The sequence below is a fragment of the Peromyscus leucopus genome, chromosome 11 (assembly GCF_004664715.2).
Source record: "Peromyscus leucopus breed LL Stock chromosome 11, UCI_PerLeu_2.1, whole genome shotgun sequence".
Taxonomy (NCBI): domain Eukaryota; kingdom Metazoa; phylum Chordata; class Mammalia; order Rodentia; family Cricetidae; genus Peromyscus; species Peromyscus leucopus.
Window position 1 is genome coordinate 8,435,370 of NC_051072.1, and position 15,752 is coordinate 8,451,121.

General features: G+C 44.3%; 1 long non-coding RNA gene across 1 annotated transcript; it reads right to left on the bottom strand.

The window, feature by feature from the left end:
• Positions 1-269: 269 nt before the first annotated feature.
• Positions 270-1,956, bottom strand: LOC119088751. Its single transcript, XR_005092471.1, has 2 exons — positions 1,786-1,956; positions 270-705 (listed from the first exon to the last, which is right to left on the bottom strand). It is a non-coding gene; the product is annotated as an uncharacterized LOC119088751 (long non-coding RNA).
• Positions 1,957-15,752: the final 13,796 nt, after the last annotated feature.

Genomic DNA, 15,752 nt, shown 5'->3' on the forward strand with positions numbered 1-15,752 from the left:
CTTCATCACTGTTCGTTCATTGCCCGGTCACTCACTCAGCATGGGCCTCTTACTGGCAGCATTAACACTATCTCTTGAATGTGTGTCGGGGCCACGGTAAGCAAAATAATGTGAGATTAAGTTCAGCACAAAAGAAGGTTAGGCAATGTTGAGGCATGGTAAACATGAGGTCACCGATGGTGCTGAAAGTGTAACATGGCAGAAAAGTTCCTCTGGGTTGGAGTGCACGCTGACAGATAGACAGCACAGGACAATAAGCACAGAAGTCAGACTCAGTCACATTACTATTGACAGGCATCACACTGGACATAATGGTGCGTTCTGTGTTTTCGTATGAGTAGTACCGTTGACCTGTAGTACACTCACTAGCCTGTGAGTGATGCACTGTACTGTGGCAGCTGTGGTGTCTCCAGGTGACAGGAAGCTTTGGACTCCTTTATGGTCTTATGAAACTGCCATCACAGAATGATTTGTTATTGACGGAAATATTGAATATAGCATGTTATTGCCATCTGACAGGTGAAGAGACTCATGCAAGGAGAAGCTGGGTGTCTTGTAAAAGCTAGTGGGGTACGCAGTCAGATGTTGGATCCAAAGAGCCCCATAACTCGCTCTTGAGAGCTCTTTCAGCAGCCCAAGGGAACTAGTGTCTCTTCCTTTGCCTGTTCTTCACAAAGCAGGGTGGTTCTAGATCAGGAGTATAGTCTGCCATTGGAAAGAAGAGAAGAAACGGAATGGAGGGATACTCTGGTTAGACTTGGAATATTTTAGCATGTTGATTAGTGAAAATCCTAAAGTCAGAAAGTTCTGTCTGTATTTCCTCCAGATCCCCCTACTCTCCTTGTCATCATCCTTGATGACGAGCTCTCGTTGCTATTTGAAAGTAATCTTCCTGTTGACAAGGAGACCTTACTGAATCGCTCCTTCTCTTTCTCACAGAAACTTGGGTGGCAGGATAGCCACTGACTTGCTCTGTCAGTGCTTTTAAGAAAGAGCACTGTGTCAGCTTCTTGTCTCATGGCTGGAACCTGACGAGAAGGAATGACGGGGAGCGGAGGTTTATTCTGCTGACAATTTAAGAAGGGATAGAATCCATCATGGTGGGGAAGGCATGGTGGCAGAAGTGTGTGGTGCTTGGACACATTGCATCAACAGTGCAGAAGCAGAGACAGATGAATGCTTTCTTCTGTTTATTCAGCCCAGGGCTCCAGCCTGTGGAAGGGTGCTCCCCAGCCTGTGGAAGGGTGCTCCCCAGCCTGTGGAAGGGTGCTCCCCCAGTTAAAGTGGATCTTCCCACCTGCGTTAATCCAATCTAGAACTCCCTCACACACATGACTGAGGGTTTGTGTCCTTGATGACTCTAGATCCTGCCTGTTTGACAGTCATGATCATCACAAAGCCAGATTCAACTCAGTTCAAACATACACCATCAAGATCAACTCAATTCAATCTTCCATCATCTGGATCTACTCCATTCAAACACCCACCATCAAGATCAACTCAATTCAATCTTCTATTATCAGAATCTACTCCATTCAAATACCCACCATCAAGATCAACTCAATTCAATCTTTTATCATCAGGATTTACTCCATTCAAATAACCACCATCAATATCAACTCAATCCAAACTTCTATCATCTGGATCTACTCCATTCAAACATCCACCATCACGATCAACTCAATTCAATCTTCTATTATCAGGATCTACTCCATTCAAACCCCCACCATCAATATCAACTCAATTCAATCCTCTATCACCAGCATCTACTCCATTCATACCCACCAGTAGGATGCACCACAGGTGCTGAGATCGTCCTCTGCTGGACTCACACTTCTCTACAGAGCTCTGGAGCACTACCAACACACCGAGACAAGGACCAAATATGGACTTCTCCCTATGAGAGCCAAAAGTAACAAATAAAATAACCTGTGATAGTAAATGTAAAACTGCATAAGGGGAGAGTTGTTTTGAATATTGGTTGCAAACCAATTTTTTCTTTTAAAAAATTATATATAAAGAAAGGTTTTTTTTTTTTTTTTTTTTTTTTTTTTTTTTAAGGCTTAAGTGTATGAGTGTTTTGCCCCTATGTATGTGTGTATACTATGTGTGCCTGGTGCCCACAGAGGTTAGAAGAGGTTGTTAGATTACCTGAAACTGGAGTTATGGGTGGTTGAGAGCCACTGTGTACCCACTAAGAACTCTGAAAGAACAGCACGCATTCTTAACCATCGATTAAGTTATCTTTGCAGCCCCTATTTATTAATTACATGTATGTGTGTGTACCTTTAACAGCAGGTACCAGCAGAGGCCAAAGAGGGCTCTGGAGGTCCCACAGCTGGAGTTACATGTGACTGTGAGCTGTCCGATATGGGTACTGGCAACCAGACTCTCAGTTCTGCAAAATAACAATGATTTTCCCATGAGTCAAGGGGGAGAGAAGTCCTGGACAAATCCATATATCATTGCATTCAGGAGCTGAGGTCCAGACTGCTTACATTCTCATGTGGGCCAGAGCTGAGCCATCTCAGCACAGTCAAAGCCAGCTGGTCCTCGGAAGATGCCTCCATGTTCTGTGGATGCTCTGCCTAGCATACAACTGGTGGAACTGATGAGGTGTATGCAGAGCTGGAGAACCCTTTCCACTCAGATATCAGAGAAGTGGGGGAGAGGGGGAAGGCGAGAACAGGGAGTGGAGGGAGAGGGAGGAGAGGAGGGGAGAGGACAGAGAGGAGATCAGAGAGGACAGGAAGAGAAACCCGAGGAAGTGCAAAGGCTGTGCTCACCACTGTGGCATGGCCCTCACTTGTGTCTCTGGGGGTATTTCTAAGTCTTCCACTTTTCCTTTTAAATGGATAGGTCTTTACGCCAGTGACGCTAGCTCACAGTGATGCAGCATTGCTTGAAATAAATCAGCACCCCACTTAAGTTAAAAGGCAAACGGGGAGCGAGAGCCAACTGCTTCCTGTGCTGGGTTTATACTCCAGTCAGCCTATTTGCCTTTTCATTTGGCTGAGCATTAGTGACCGGAGGGCCTCGGAATGGCACAGAAGAGTTTCACACATCTTAGTGTGTGCTCTGCAACCCACCAGGTTCAGAAAAATCTTTTTTATTTAGAATGAACACTTTGGAGGCTGTAGGAGATCATTTTTGCTTATTATTTAGAAAAGAATCTTAATATCCTGTTCATGGAGAAACAATTACAATCTATGATAACCGTCCATCCAACTCTTTTAACAAGGACACACTAAGGATACATTTTTATAGAAGAAAGCTGTTTATGCATATTGCTATGTTGTTTCAACTGTGAGACAGCCCTGATAATTTTCCTCGGAAGTTTATATTTTGGCTGAAAAATTTCCCTTTGTCAGTAAGCTAGTGGGGTAGAATTCTTTTTTTTTTTTTTTTTTTTAAATTCTTTCAGTTCTAGATATTGAAACCAGGGCTTGTCTGTTCCTGCTAAGCAAGGTCTACACTGAGCTACATTCTCAGCCCAGAATGCATTTTTTTTAATTAGGAAAAAAGAAACCAAGTGAGCGTTTCTCTAATAATTAGATCTGTTCGGGGAAGTACTATGGCCCTGGTGTTCCTTGGGAGTGTTGTTTTCACCAAAGGCTCTATTTCATTCTGTTCTAGATGCACAGACTGTATTTATTTAGTTGATAAGTTCACAAAAATAGTCCCCCAGAAGCAAGGACAGATGCGCAGGTGAGTAGCTACCATGAATCTATCACACAGCAGACTGAGTACTCCATGGAGATCTTGCAGTTTCTAACTACTTACATATGTTCTTTCCTGAACCGAGGATGTGCCATGATTCCTGTATTCAGAAATGAAACGGTCCATTTAAAAGCAATCACAAGGAGGAGAGATTATTTCCAGCTTTGTTTACCAGTGTTTTTACTTATGCTAGCTCCTAAATCCTATGAATCAAAAGAGGGATTTTCAAGTCAACTCTTTAACTCCCATCAACATGGGCAATGTATCTTTTGTAGATCTTAGAGCCCTCCTGAAAGACATTTCTAGAAATGTATTGCTACTCGGGAACAAATTTAAACTATGAGATACTCTAACCCTCGTGTGTGTGTGTGTGTGTGTGTGTGTGTGTGTGTGTGTGTGTGTGTGATCACAGAAATCACTATTGTGAGTGTTTGAATACGTACTGACACTGTCTGCAGACAGCCTTTCTCCTTATCGATCTTTGACAACAGGAAACCAGCATCCAGGAAGAAGAGCACACATTGCACATGTGTACCAATGCATGTGGAAGCCAGTGCCGTTCCTCAGGAGATATCTACCTTGTTTTTTGGGACAGGGTCTCTCACTGGGACCTGGGAATCTACCACTGGTTAACCTGGCCAGCCAGGGAGCTTCTGAGATCTGCTTGCCTCTTCCTTCTTAGTACAGGAATTATAAGTGTGTGCCACCATTCAGTTTTTTCACTTGAGTGCTGGGGATTAACTCAGGTCCTTACGCTTGCAAGCACGGAGCTATCTCTTCAGTTTCAACACATGCTCCTTTAATCTTAATCCCTTTTCTGTCTCTAGCATCTAAAAGGAAATTTCTGTAAACCCCAAGTTTAATGAGCAATCCATTGGGATTTGTTTTGTGGGAAGGGGATAGGTAAATCATAGTTCTTGCCTATCTAGCAAGAATAACTGAATGCCAGCATGCTAGTATACAGACTGGCAATCCATACGATGCAGAAGATTCTCTTCAATCTGTACCTTTCAGCCTTGTGTTGTGATGTGAAGTGTGGGGGACTAGGTTAAGGGATGGGAGCCCAGCAGGAGACTCTGAAGAACAAAGCACAAAGGTTAAGGTTGTGGCTGGGGCAGGCAGGAAGGAAGTCTGCTTCCTCCTCTGACTAGCTCAACATCAGCACCGAGGAATTCTGGGAATTTCCCCACGCTTCTTGGCTTCCCTGATGAAGCCATTTGATCTCTGCATGGCCAGTTTTGGAAAAGAGATCTCAGCCTAGTGACTCCTCACCAACAATTGGCTTCAAACATGTCACGTCTAGTTTTGTTTCTACGTTTCTTCTAACGACCTCCACAGACAAATCCCTTGGCCTTTTCAAGTCTGTAAGATACAAACCAAGCGATATCTTTAAAGTGACCACTGCCATTTACTTTTCTATCAGAAACCATCTACTGTCACACCTATGTCTACAGTTGATGTCTTGAGTGCTCAACACCCTGAAAATTAATTTGCCTCTTATAAGTGCTAGCCAAGAAAATGCATATATTGTAGTATTTTCTGCATTCTAGTCATTCATGGCTTAAAAGAAGCAATTCATAGAACATAAAAAGTCAATACTCTTGTGGTACTATTGCTAATGTTTGTACTAATTATCTAAATTAGTACCTTTACGTGATGTGTCTTACAGTATCTCTAAAGGTGGTAACAATGAACGGCTTCTTCATTTTAGTTTCTGTCTATATTTCCTAAACAACGGTGGACACTTGTGTCTGAGAAGTCTTTGTTTAGGGAACTGAGGTAAGCATGAAATATTGCATTTAAATGTCAGAGACCTTTATGTGTGTTCCATTTCCTGTGTGTATGTATGTATGTATGTATGTATGTATATATTTGTGCTTGATGTGAATGAACACATGCCACCGTGTGTGTGTATGTGTATGTGTGTGTGTGTGTGTGTGTGTGTGTGTGTGTGTGTGTGTGTGTGTGTATGGATGTCAGAGAGCAGCTTTGGGCAGGGGGAGTCAGTGCTTGTCTTCTGCCTTGTTGAGGCTGTGAATCTCTAGTTTCTGCTGCTGCAATTGGTACCCAGGTTAGCTTCTGCCTCTCCTGTGTCTGATCTCTAGTTCCCCTCAGAGGGCACTAGGATGTAGACGGTTACCCTATCACACTTTGCTTTGAGGATGGAACTCAAGTTGTCAGGCTTTCATAGCTGAGGCATTTCACCAACGGAAACGAACAGGTTTTGTGCATTTGAAAACTATTTTTCCTAGATTCACTTTTCACCTCTTTGCAGATTGCCTTAGAATTTATCCAGTGCAACTAGGAAATGAAAACAACATTTAACATTAACATCTTACAACTAATACTAACATTGTTGTCTTCGATATCAAATGTTTATACCTTATATTTAATATTAAAGGTGTATCGGATATCACATTCCTTGACAACTCCTGTTGCAGGGACATTATCTCCTGGCTTTGCATAGGTGTCATCAGAATACAGCCACTATTTAGAAACCTTGGTGGGGTTGGACAGCCGGGTTGGGGAACAGGGCAGAGCAGAACAAAGGTGCGTGCAGTGGGCATGCATCCCCCTTTGCCTGTTTCCGGTCTCATCGAGATGATCCACACCCCTTTAGGAAGTTTAATTTCTTCATTTGTATGGTGGACACGGGTTACTCTAGAAGTCTGTCACCCTCGATTTCACAATTTAAAGAAAATTGAGCTTTAGTTCCTGTGGTCTAGGGGGATTTTGAAAAACAATTTCACATTCCTTACTCTTGACCATCAACTGCGTAACTTGAGATTCCTCGGAGACACTGAGGGTCTGACTTTCTTGGGTTCACACCCCAGTCTGGAATGAGGTGCTTGCTTTCCATCTGTCTGTCCGTCTGTCTGTTTGTCCGTCCCTCCCTCTTTCTTTCTTTCTTTCTTCCTTCCTTTCTTTCTTTCTTTCTTTCTTTCTTTCTTTCTTTCTTTCTTTCTTTTTTTCCTTCCTTTCTTCCTTCTTTCTTTTTCTTTCTCTCTTCCTCTCTCTTCCTCTCTCTCTCTCTCTCTCTGATAAGTTCCCTGACTAGAGTTTCAATAAGACTGGCTATTAGACTTAAGGGAATATTATCTTTTTTCCAAGAAAAGCTTTTCATACTGAAGTCTCATTATACTAACTGATGCAAAATACTAATCATGGAAGTGTTTTCTGTCAGAACACTATTCCTCTGTTGATAGGAAAGAGTCTATGAGAATCATCAGACGGATCTTAGGGATTTTAAATTCTAAGGCCTCTTTGTGTTTCAGATGAGGAAGCTGAGACCCAGAGGTTAGCTTGTAGCAGGAATCTTAAATAGTCTTATCAATAAAAACGGAAGATCAGAGAAGCAGAACAATGCACAGCCACCTCACCTTGCCAGTTCCTCAGCAGACCCTGTTTCCTCAGACTGGAAGCCTCTGAGTCCTCATCCAGAATGAATCTCAGCTGAATTGCTGCTCAAAAGCCTAAAAGCTTAACCGACTCTAGTTCCTGGTCCTCACGCCTTATATACCTTTCTGCTTCCTGCCATCACTTCTTGGGATTAAAGGCTGTGTCACCATGCCTGGCCATTTCCAGTGTGGCTTTGAACTCACAGAGATCCAGGCGGATCTCTGCCTCTGGAATGCTAGGATTAAAGGTGTGCGTGCCACCATCTTCTGGCCTCTGTATCTAGTGGCTGTTCTGTTCCTCAGCTGCTGGGGCCAAGTAGGAGACGAGTCCAAACAATGGCCTCCCATAACTGTTTTGGTGGCCTTTTTTCTTTCCTGGAATCAATTGTTTGGATTACCAGGTGTTGACTGTCTCCAAGTAGGAGTCTCTCTTTGAAATTCCTGCTCCCACTTAAGTGATAACGGGCGTGTATACATTCAGCTGTGAAATGGCCCGTGTTTGGCTCCACGCCCTCCAAAGCTCCTGTGTATTTACTTGCCAAAAATCAACTTTGAAAGGTACCTTTGGCTTGGCTCCCTCCCATCTCCACGATGAGGCTGCTGGGCCCATCGGCCCATGCCCAGCTCCTTTTCTCTCCGTGTAGACCCCTTTAAGACAGAAAACCCGGGAGGCTGAAAACCCGCGGGCAGTTCCCAGGGGGAGGGCAACTAACTTCTTTGTTGTGCTTGTCGGCACTTCTGTTTTCAAGGCTAATTACCCGTTTCGTTAATTGGTTTAACTAGTTAATTGGTTTGCTGAACCTTCCTCCCGAGTGAGAATTCAAATGCAAATTCACACGTAGGCTGCCGATTCTTTCGCTTACAACCCAGAAGCCCGCCCGCCCGCCCGCTGAGTAGGTTAGAGAGTTTGTTTGTGGGGATTTACCGCTTGCTCCCTGGAGCAGGCTTCCCATTTCAGTGCAAATGCTGGCTCCTTTGCTGCAAGAACGCGTCTGTGAATGGCAGGTCCCAGAAACAAGACGTGGAGGCTCCGTACCCCAGCTGGTCACGGTGCCTGGGGAGGGCGTGGGCCCGAAGTGGCTTCTCGAACTCCAGCTTGGGGAAGTTAGTGTCCTGCAGCGTGGACACTCCGTCCGCAACCCCTCACCAGATAAGCAACTAAAACCTTAAACAAACGGAAGAAGGAATGAGATCCTCAGTGCCTGTTCCGATGCTAACACTTTGGTGAATTATTAATGAATTGGCTCTAGAGAGCTGCTGGAATTAGAGGGAGCAGAAAAGTAAATTTGAACCACCAATGGGTTTTTACAGTTCTGGATTGATTCTTTAATTACGGCTCATCCTTTCCGATTTCAATATGCCAAGGGTCCATTTCCTTTTACTCATAACTATCAGCGCTAGGTGTCTTATTGACACACCTGGTGTGACTTCTCGGGGACCACAGCTTGGAGACAGACTGCTCTGGGCGCCTGTCTGAGGGCCCAGCTGTGTTTGGTCTGGAGTGGAGGGTTGGCCTCATCCTCAAGTTCACTCCCAGCCCCGAGAAAGCCTCAAAGAGCAGGAACTTTTGGTTAGGTGTCTAGGCAAGCTTGTTGCTAGCTCGGCTGCTATTGTGGGATATTTATTGTCTTGTCCTAAGTGTCTCTAATTGTTGGGTCTCTTGCGTCAATCATCTGGACTAACGTGTCTGTCACCTCCTGTGTCAGCCTAGCCCGAGATTCTTCTCTCCTCATACTTGTAGAGCTTTTGGTAATCTCTAATTGAACTGGTCTTTGGATGAACTTCATTCCATCTCACTCCAGCTTTATGTCACTGTGGCTAATGGAGCTTCCTTCTCACATAATACTGCTTTATGCATTTAACGGTGGATGCTCTTTCATTCCACCACCACCTCTCTCTCTCTCTCTCTCTCTCTCTCTCTCTCTCTCTCTCTCTCTCTCTCTCTCTCGTTCGTTTATATAGTCTTCTTAAAACAATAATTATTTTTAAAATTACAGAAATCATGTAACAGTAGTACCACTTGGCCTTTGTTTTCCCTTCTGAATCAGCCTTGTATTGCTTCCTACAAATCACACTTCAGCTGTCTCTGTTCTTTATATTTGATGTTTGAAAGTCAAACATAAGAAGCAATATCCTGCTTTACATTGTGTGTGGAACTTTTGTCCATACTTCCCAAACGTCAGAGGCCACTTTCTCTCCTGCTAGGGAGACTTGGAGAGGAAGGTAGGTGGCAACAGGGTCTCATTGGCAACTCATGCTCCTGTGTTTGTGAGCACCAGGGGTGGCGGAACTCTCCAGAACAATGTCTTCAGGCTGAATAGCTTTATGGAATTGGGGTCTGGTTATGTCTGCTTTTTATATAGACTTCAAAAACTCAGTAAGAACAGGACTTGGGATCAGGAGTTGAGCTGGACAGTGAGCTAGGGAGGAAAGAAAAGAGGAAAGTCGTGGGTTGGAGAGATGGCCTAGGAGTCCACAGCACTTCCTGTTTTTGCAAAGGGCCCGCGTTTGCTAGCTCACAGTAGTCATGAGTCCAGTTCTAGGAGGATCTGATGCCCCCTTTTGACCTCCCCGGGGACCTGCACTCATGCACACATTCTCCCCCTCATCCCCACAAATACACATAATTTGAAAATAAAATGAAAAACCACTGAAAGGAGAGGAGGGAGGAGAAGAAATGAAAGGGAGGAAGAGAGGAAGGAATGAGGTAAGAGAAAGGGAGGTGTGAGGTTGGAAAGCAGAGGAATAAATGAGATGTCTAGAAATGACATTGGGGCAGATGTGAAGTGCGCAGATGACTGGCATTGAAAGTCGATTCTGGTTATTTTGGTCTTTGTGTTGACAGGGAGGAAATGGCCTGGTGTCCGGCTCCCAAACTCTCTACCTGTGTACTCTGGGTCCACCCTGGCTGTGTGCAGGGCATGCTATTCACCCGCTGGCTCTTCTTAACAAAGTGATCGTGGGGGCTGTGTGTGGCCTGCTTGGTGCAGAAGAAAAGGAAAGGAGAGGAGAGGAGAGGAGAGGAGAAGAGAGGAGAGGAGAGGAGAGGAGAGGAGAGGAGAGGAGAGGAGAGGCTCTGGGGACAGTTTTGCTGCAGAGAAGCCAGCAGTGGGTGAGTGAAGCAGAGACTGGTGTTTGAGGGGATGCTGTTGGGGAGGGCAGTGATGGGGAGAGCGGAGACTGCTGGGGTCAAGGAAAGAAGCATTTATATATATATAAATATAATATATATAATATATACATATATATACACACACACACATCTCATTTCCTGTGGGTTGTGCTTTATCTAGCCAAATAGCATGGTGGAAATGGCCCAACACTCCACGCTGGTATTTCATCCCCTGACACAGCATATTGAATACTAGGTCTAACCACAGTGCTTTGTTGTAACCCTATCATTTCTTCAAGTGAGACGATTTTCTTGGTTTTCTTACCTTATCCAATGTTAATGTGTTCTGTTAGGGTCGACTATAATGTAACTTTAAATATTTACCTTGGAAGTCAGGGACTAAGGCTGAAATTAGGATCTTGGGAAGTCCTGGTTTCAGCATTTACAAAACTATCATGGGAATAATGATATTAATGTAGTTGACTGCCAGGACACTTCTAGCATTTTCTGTTTTTCTCAACCTAAGTGCACAGCACTCTCCTTACTGCTATAGAGATGAACTGCCCTTCTGTGGCCACTTGTAGCCTTGATGTGCACCGGATGCTGTTATAACTAGTCAGAATCCGTCACTGAGTCTAGCTGTAAGGCACATTCCTCATGGACATCATGGAGACACAGGAAGATTAAAACAGCCCAAGATCTCTGTGTCTCTATCTCTCTCTGTCTCTGTCTCTCTCTCTCATACACACACATACACACACACACACACACACACACACACACACACACACACACTGTAGTGAAGCAGATATTGGAGGTTGGAGTTGGAGGAGTCATTACTAAGAAGACAGATTCTATCATCTTTTTTTTTTCCCCCAAAGCAGAGTGAATTGAGATTCAGTTGAGCTGAGAGCAGGCACATCAAGATCAGGTCTATGTAATACTTTAGCTAAGGGGAGAAAAATGCTAGATTCCCTAGACCACATCAGTGGCAATGAGAATGGAGAGAAGATAGACTTCAAGGCTGATGAGGAGCCTGGGCTCACAGATTTAGTGATGACTGAAGTTAGGAATTCAGGCCTGGGCCACTGGGTTAGGAATGAGATGGGTCTGGCCTGCTCCTCCCCTTAGCAAATGTCATGACTCCTTTCCCTGTGGCCGTATGTCCTCTGTTAATACTTAAAGTGTGGCTGTAACTCATGCAGACATAAGGCTGGTGACATCTGTTGTGCACCCAGGAGTTGAGGAACTGGGTGTATTCTGTGGATGGTGTTGGTGTCACACTCACATCCTCCTTGGATGAGGGTGACCGTCTCCAAATGTTGAAGCATTAGAACGTGACTCCCACCAGTGTCAATCTCTGGTAAAGGCTCTTGACTCCTAGGAACCACCTTTTCTGAACATATTTTATAGCTACTCCAATTAGTTCCCCTCCACCTACTTCACACTGGTGGCAGCCTGTGAACTAACAATTAAACAGACTAAGCCTCCCTACCACTAGGTAGCTTGATGACGGCACAGAGGCCCTTCACACACATTCTGCAGGCCGAGATCAGCCTTCCCTGGAGACCACATTCTACCTTCCTTTTCCTCACCTCATCCTGTACCACTTCTCTCACGCTCTAATGTAGACTGTATGTTTTCACTCAAATTCAAATGTTGAGGCCCTGACCCACAGTACTCCAAGTGTGGCTGTTTTTGAGAGTTGACGAGGCTTCATGAGGCTGTAAGCCTCATCTCCCCTGCAAGGAGAGGAGACAGAATGTGAGAGGCATAGAGCATATGCAGGGAGATGGCTGTCTGCTAGCCAAGAAGAGAGCTTGGGAGAAACCTGTCTAGCATTGCAGAGATCTGAGACTCCAAGCCTTCACTGTTATGCGAACAGATTCCTGATGCAGAGACACCAGCCTGAGGAACTGGTGTGGGGGACACTGATTAATTTTCTCACATGCTGTTCTGAAACCTGTCCCTTGATAGATAACACAACATGATAGGACCCTGGACTAAGACCTTGCATCTATGGAATCAGGCCAAAGAAACAATGTGTGTGCCGTATTTCTAACAAGCCAACCTTTTGTTGGTCATTTTTATTAACTTTTTTGTCCAGAGCCATGAGGCTCGGAAGACAGTCTGTTCTGCAACTTGCCCCCGAGGGCATATGTCTGAGGGTCGTGTGTATATCCAGCACCTAGATATATAAATTTTACGTAAGATTCCTAAGCATGTAGTTTCATCTGCCAACAGTGCTTTCCTTTTAATAATCGTTCAGCTTTCTACTTTTTTCCTAAGACTTATTTATTTTACTTGTGTGTATGTGTGTGTCTATGTGAATATGTGCTATGTGTGTGTCTATGTGAATATGTGCTATGTGAGTGTGGGTGCCCAAAGAAGCCAAAAGTCATCAGATACCCTTGAGCTAGAGTTATATGTTGTAAGTAGGTGCTAGGAACAGAATTCTGGTCCTCTTCAAGAGCAGCATGTGCCCTTAACCACTGAACTGCCGTTCCCACCAATCATTCGGCATTAAAGACATTTAATCAAAAGAAGCTCTACTGTACACATGGGTTAATTTATTTCTAATTGAAACCAGAAAGAAATTCAGACACAATGAAGCTAATTTTGATCTGTTAGAACAAAATACATTGTTTTTATTCTCAATGTTAAATGCCCTCTGTGACGTGGTATTTTATGTGGGTTACAAATATATAGGTCAGCTAGGCAATGGTGGTGCCTGTCCTTAATTCCAGTACTTGGAGACAGAGGCAGGTAGATCTGTGATTTTGAGGCCAGCCTGGTCTACAGAGTGAATTCCAGGACAGCTAGAGATACACAGATAAACCCTGTCTCAAAAAGTCAAAACCAAAAGATAACAACAACCTTCCCAAAAGCAAACCAAAGCAAACCAAAGCAAACCAAAGCAAACCAAACCAAACCAGAAAACAACAAAACTCCAAAACACCGCCACCATCACCCCCACCCCCACCCCCATACCCCCACCCCCACGCACATCTGGAGTTCTGGTTCAATCAGCTGTGTGATTTTAGACTCTTTACCACATTCAGCTTCAAGCTTATTTTTACACCCCCATCCCCGACTGCAATAAAACAAAACAGGAGGCAGAAAGCTTTGTAAGTTGTCTCTCTTTAAGGCAGAGACTGTTGTGAGAAACCTGCGGACTCCAGGTGAAGGGATCAGTCAGTACTGGAGTGTTCTGGTCAGAAGTGTCACGACTTTGCAGTTTGCATGTCTGTCAAGCCCCACCCCACCCCTGCAGCCACCAATTCGCATTTTGTGAACTCCGACTCCCTTTACTGGTCTGTCTTCCATTCCCCCAACAGGCTCTACGTGACAGATAAACCTCACCACACAGATCTGGAGCCTGGCTCAGCGGCGTTTATTGGAAACCCATTATGCCCTGTTTACTCGCTCTGCAGTCAGAGCCTGGGCTGATTCTGATGCACTGATGGGAAAGTTTTGGCCAGAGAGGAGTCGATCGTTCAGCTCTGTCCTGTCTCATGATAACAAGCGCTCATCCACGTCCGAAACTTCTGTCCTCTCGGAGCTATAGCCTTAAACTTGGGAAAGAGTGGGAGAGGGTGTGTGTGATTGTGCGAAGGGTAGGCGTTGATTTTATGAGCTCGGGACTCTGCAGAGTCTGTTTTCAGAGGACTGGTAAAATAGCCAAAGCGTGTAGTTTGTTTTTGAAAACCTCTGCTAACGGCACACTGCCTGAAGCCCCACGAAGTGCCAGAAATACTGCCGGGTAGCAGACTTTCACCTCTGCCTGGCAGAGCCGTTTCCTTTCCCATCCAAGGGCTGCCCAACAGCTCCCATTCACAGCAGCTTGAAAAGGTATGGAAATGGGGATTTGATGAAAAAGATGTGTGAGTGTTTTCCGTGTCCAGAGGTCCTGGAGAAAGCAGACAGGATTTTTAAAAAGGAGGGACACTTTGCCAGAGATCAATAATTCCTGAAAGGGATACCTCTTGAAGTTTCTTTTTATAGTCTTGCTGTATTGAGCTGCGCCTTGGCATGTAGTAGGTTGTGAATAAATAATGGGGTGAGTAGTGAAATGTGGCTTTGAGCTCAAATTCGGGTTCTTGATTCAGCCAACAGAGCTCTGCTAATCCTGCATCTTATAATTGGCAAGGGGTTGTCTCCCCAACAAGGACTATGGGCCCCAAAAGGACGCAGCTCAGTGGGTCTTATTTAAAATCAGCACCTATAGTTAGCGTATAACAGGCTTTGTTGAATGAATGAATGTAGATGATCTAGGGGTATCTTCTGGAAGTATAAATGAAGAAGGAAATGTGTACTATGCGGTCAGAGCATGGAAAGAACCCACTCTTGCTTTTAAGGAATTGATAAGCTTTCTGGGAGAAGAAAGAGATTCAGATAACCCATCCTTCATTCCGCTAAGGGCTCTCGAGATCCAGACGCCACTGGCCATTTGCTTTCTGGAGTAGCTAGGAGAACTGTAGTTGCTTCCTTGGTTAGGGATGGGTATTGATGGGTAAGGATCACGAGAGAACTTTGTGGAATGGTAAAACAGCTCTAAAACTTGTTTTGGGTGGTGGCTGAAGGCTATTCAACCTCACTGAGTAATAGGGATTGGTGCATTTCATGATCTTTAGCTGGCCTCGATTAGTGGGTAACCCCCATTTTATCTCAACATCACGGCTTCCTTTTAATCTTGGTTTACCCTGACCTGGTCTCAGTGCCCTGTGAGCTCTTCACCACATCAGTACTGACACAGGACACAGACAGCAGATAATAAATCAACTCAACTCTGTTGTTGAGCTACCTGAGTGGACAGAGTAAATGTTATCTTTCTAAAACAGCACTGGACTTGCACTTGGCTTGAAGTTATGGACTTTGCCAGGGATCTGAGGCCCAGATGAATCAAGACATCTGCCCGAAGGCCACAGTTATCCAGTAGTAGGATTCTAGAGTTCACTGATTCCTGTATGTAAGCCCAGCTTTTCCTCAGCATATAGACTCAACCTTCCAATCCTCAATCTCTCACGCATCGCCTGTATGAACTCTAACTAGGTACTAGTTACTGGGTGCTGTCGTTCCCCTATCTATAAAATGGCACAGTACTGACCTGTGCCTGAGACTACATGAAGTAACGTGTACAAATCCATTTTATTCCTAATTTTCCATACTTCCTTTCCATGTTCAGGCTCTTGGCATGGTTATTCACGAGTACATTGGGTAATGAGTCAGCTTTTTATATAAGCATTTCTCTTTGTGAGAATTAATAACCCTAACTATTTAAGTAGAGTTTTACAAATTCCCTAAAGCTTCTTTTCACATCCTCAGTAAACTTTTGATCTAGCAAGAAGAGAAATCTTATAAAAACAACAACTACATGATACAGCAAAGAAATCAGATGCTATTTTTTAAAAGAAAATATATGTATAACAAGGCACAAACCTCTCAACTTCTAGTAGACTTTCCATCACAGCAGACAAATCCTCTCATTTTGATGTGGCTACTTAAAAATCTTTCAAAAATAA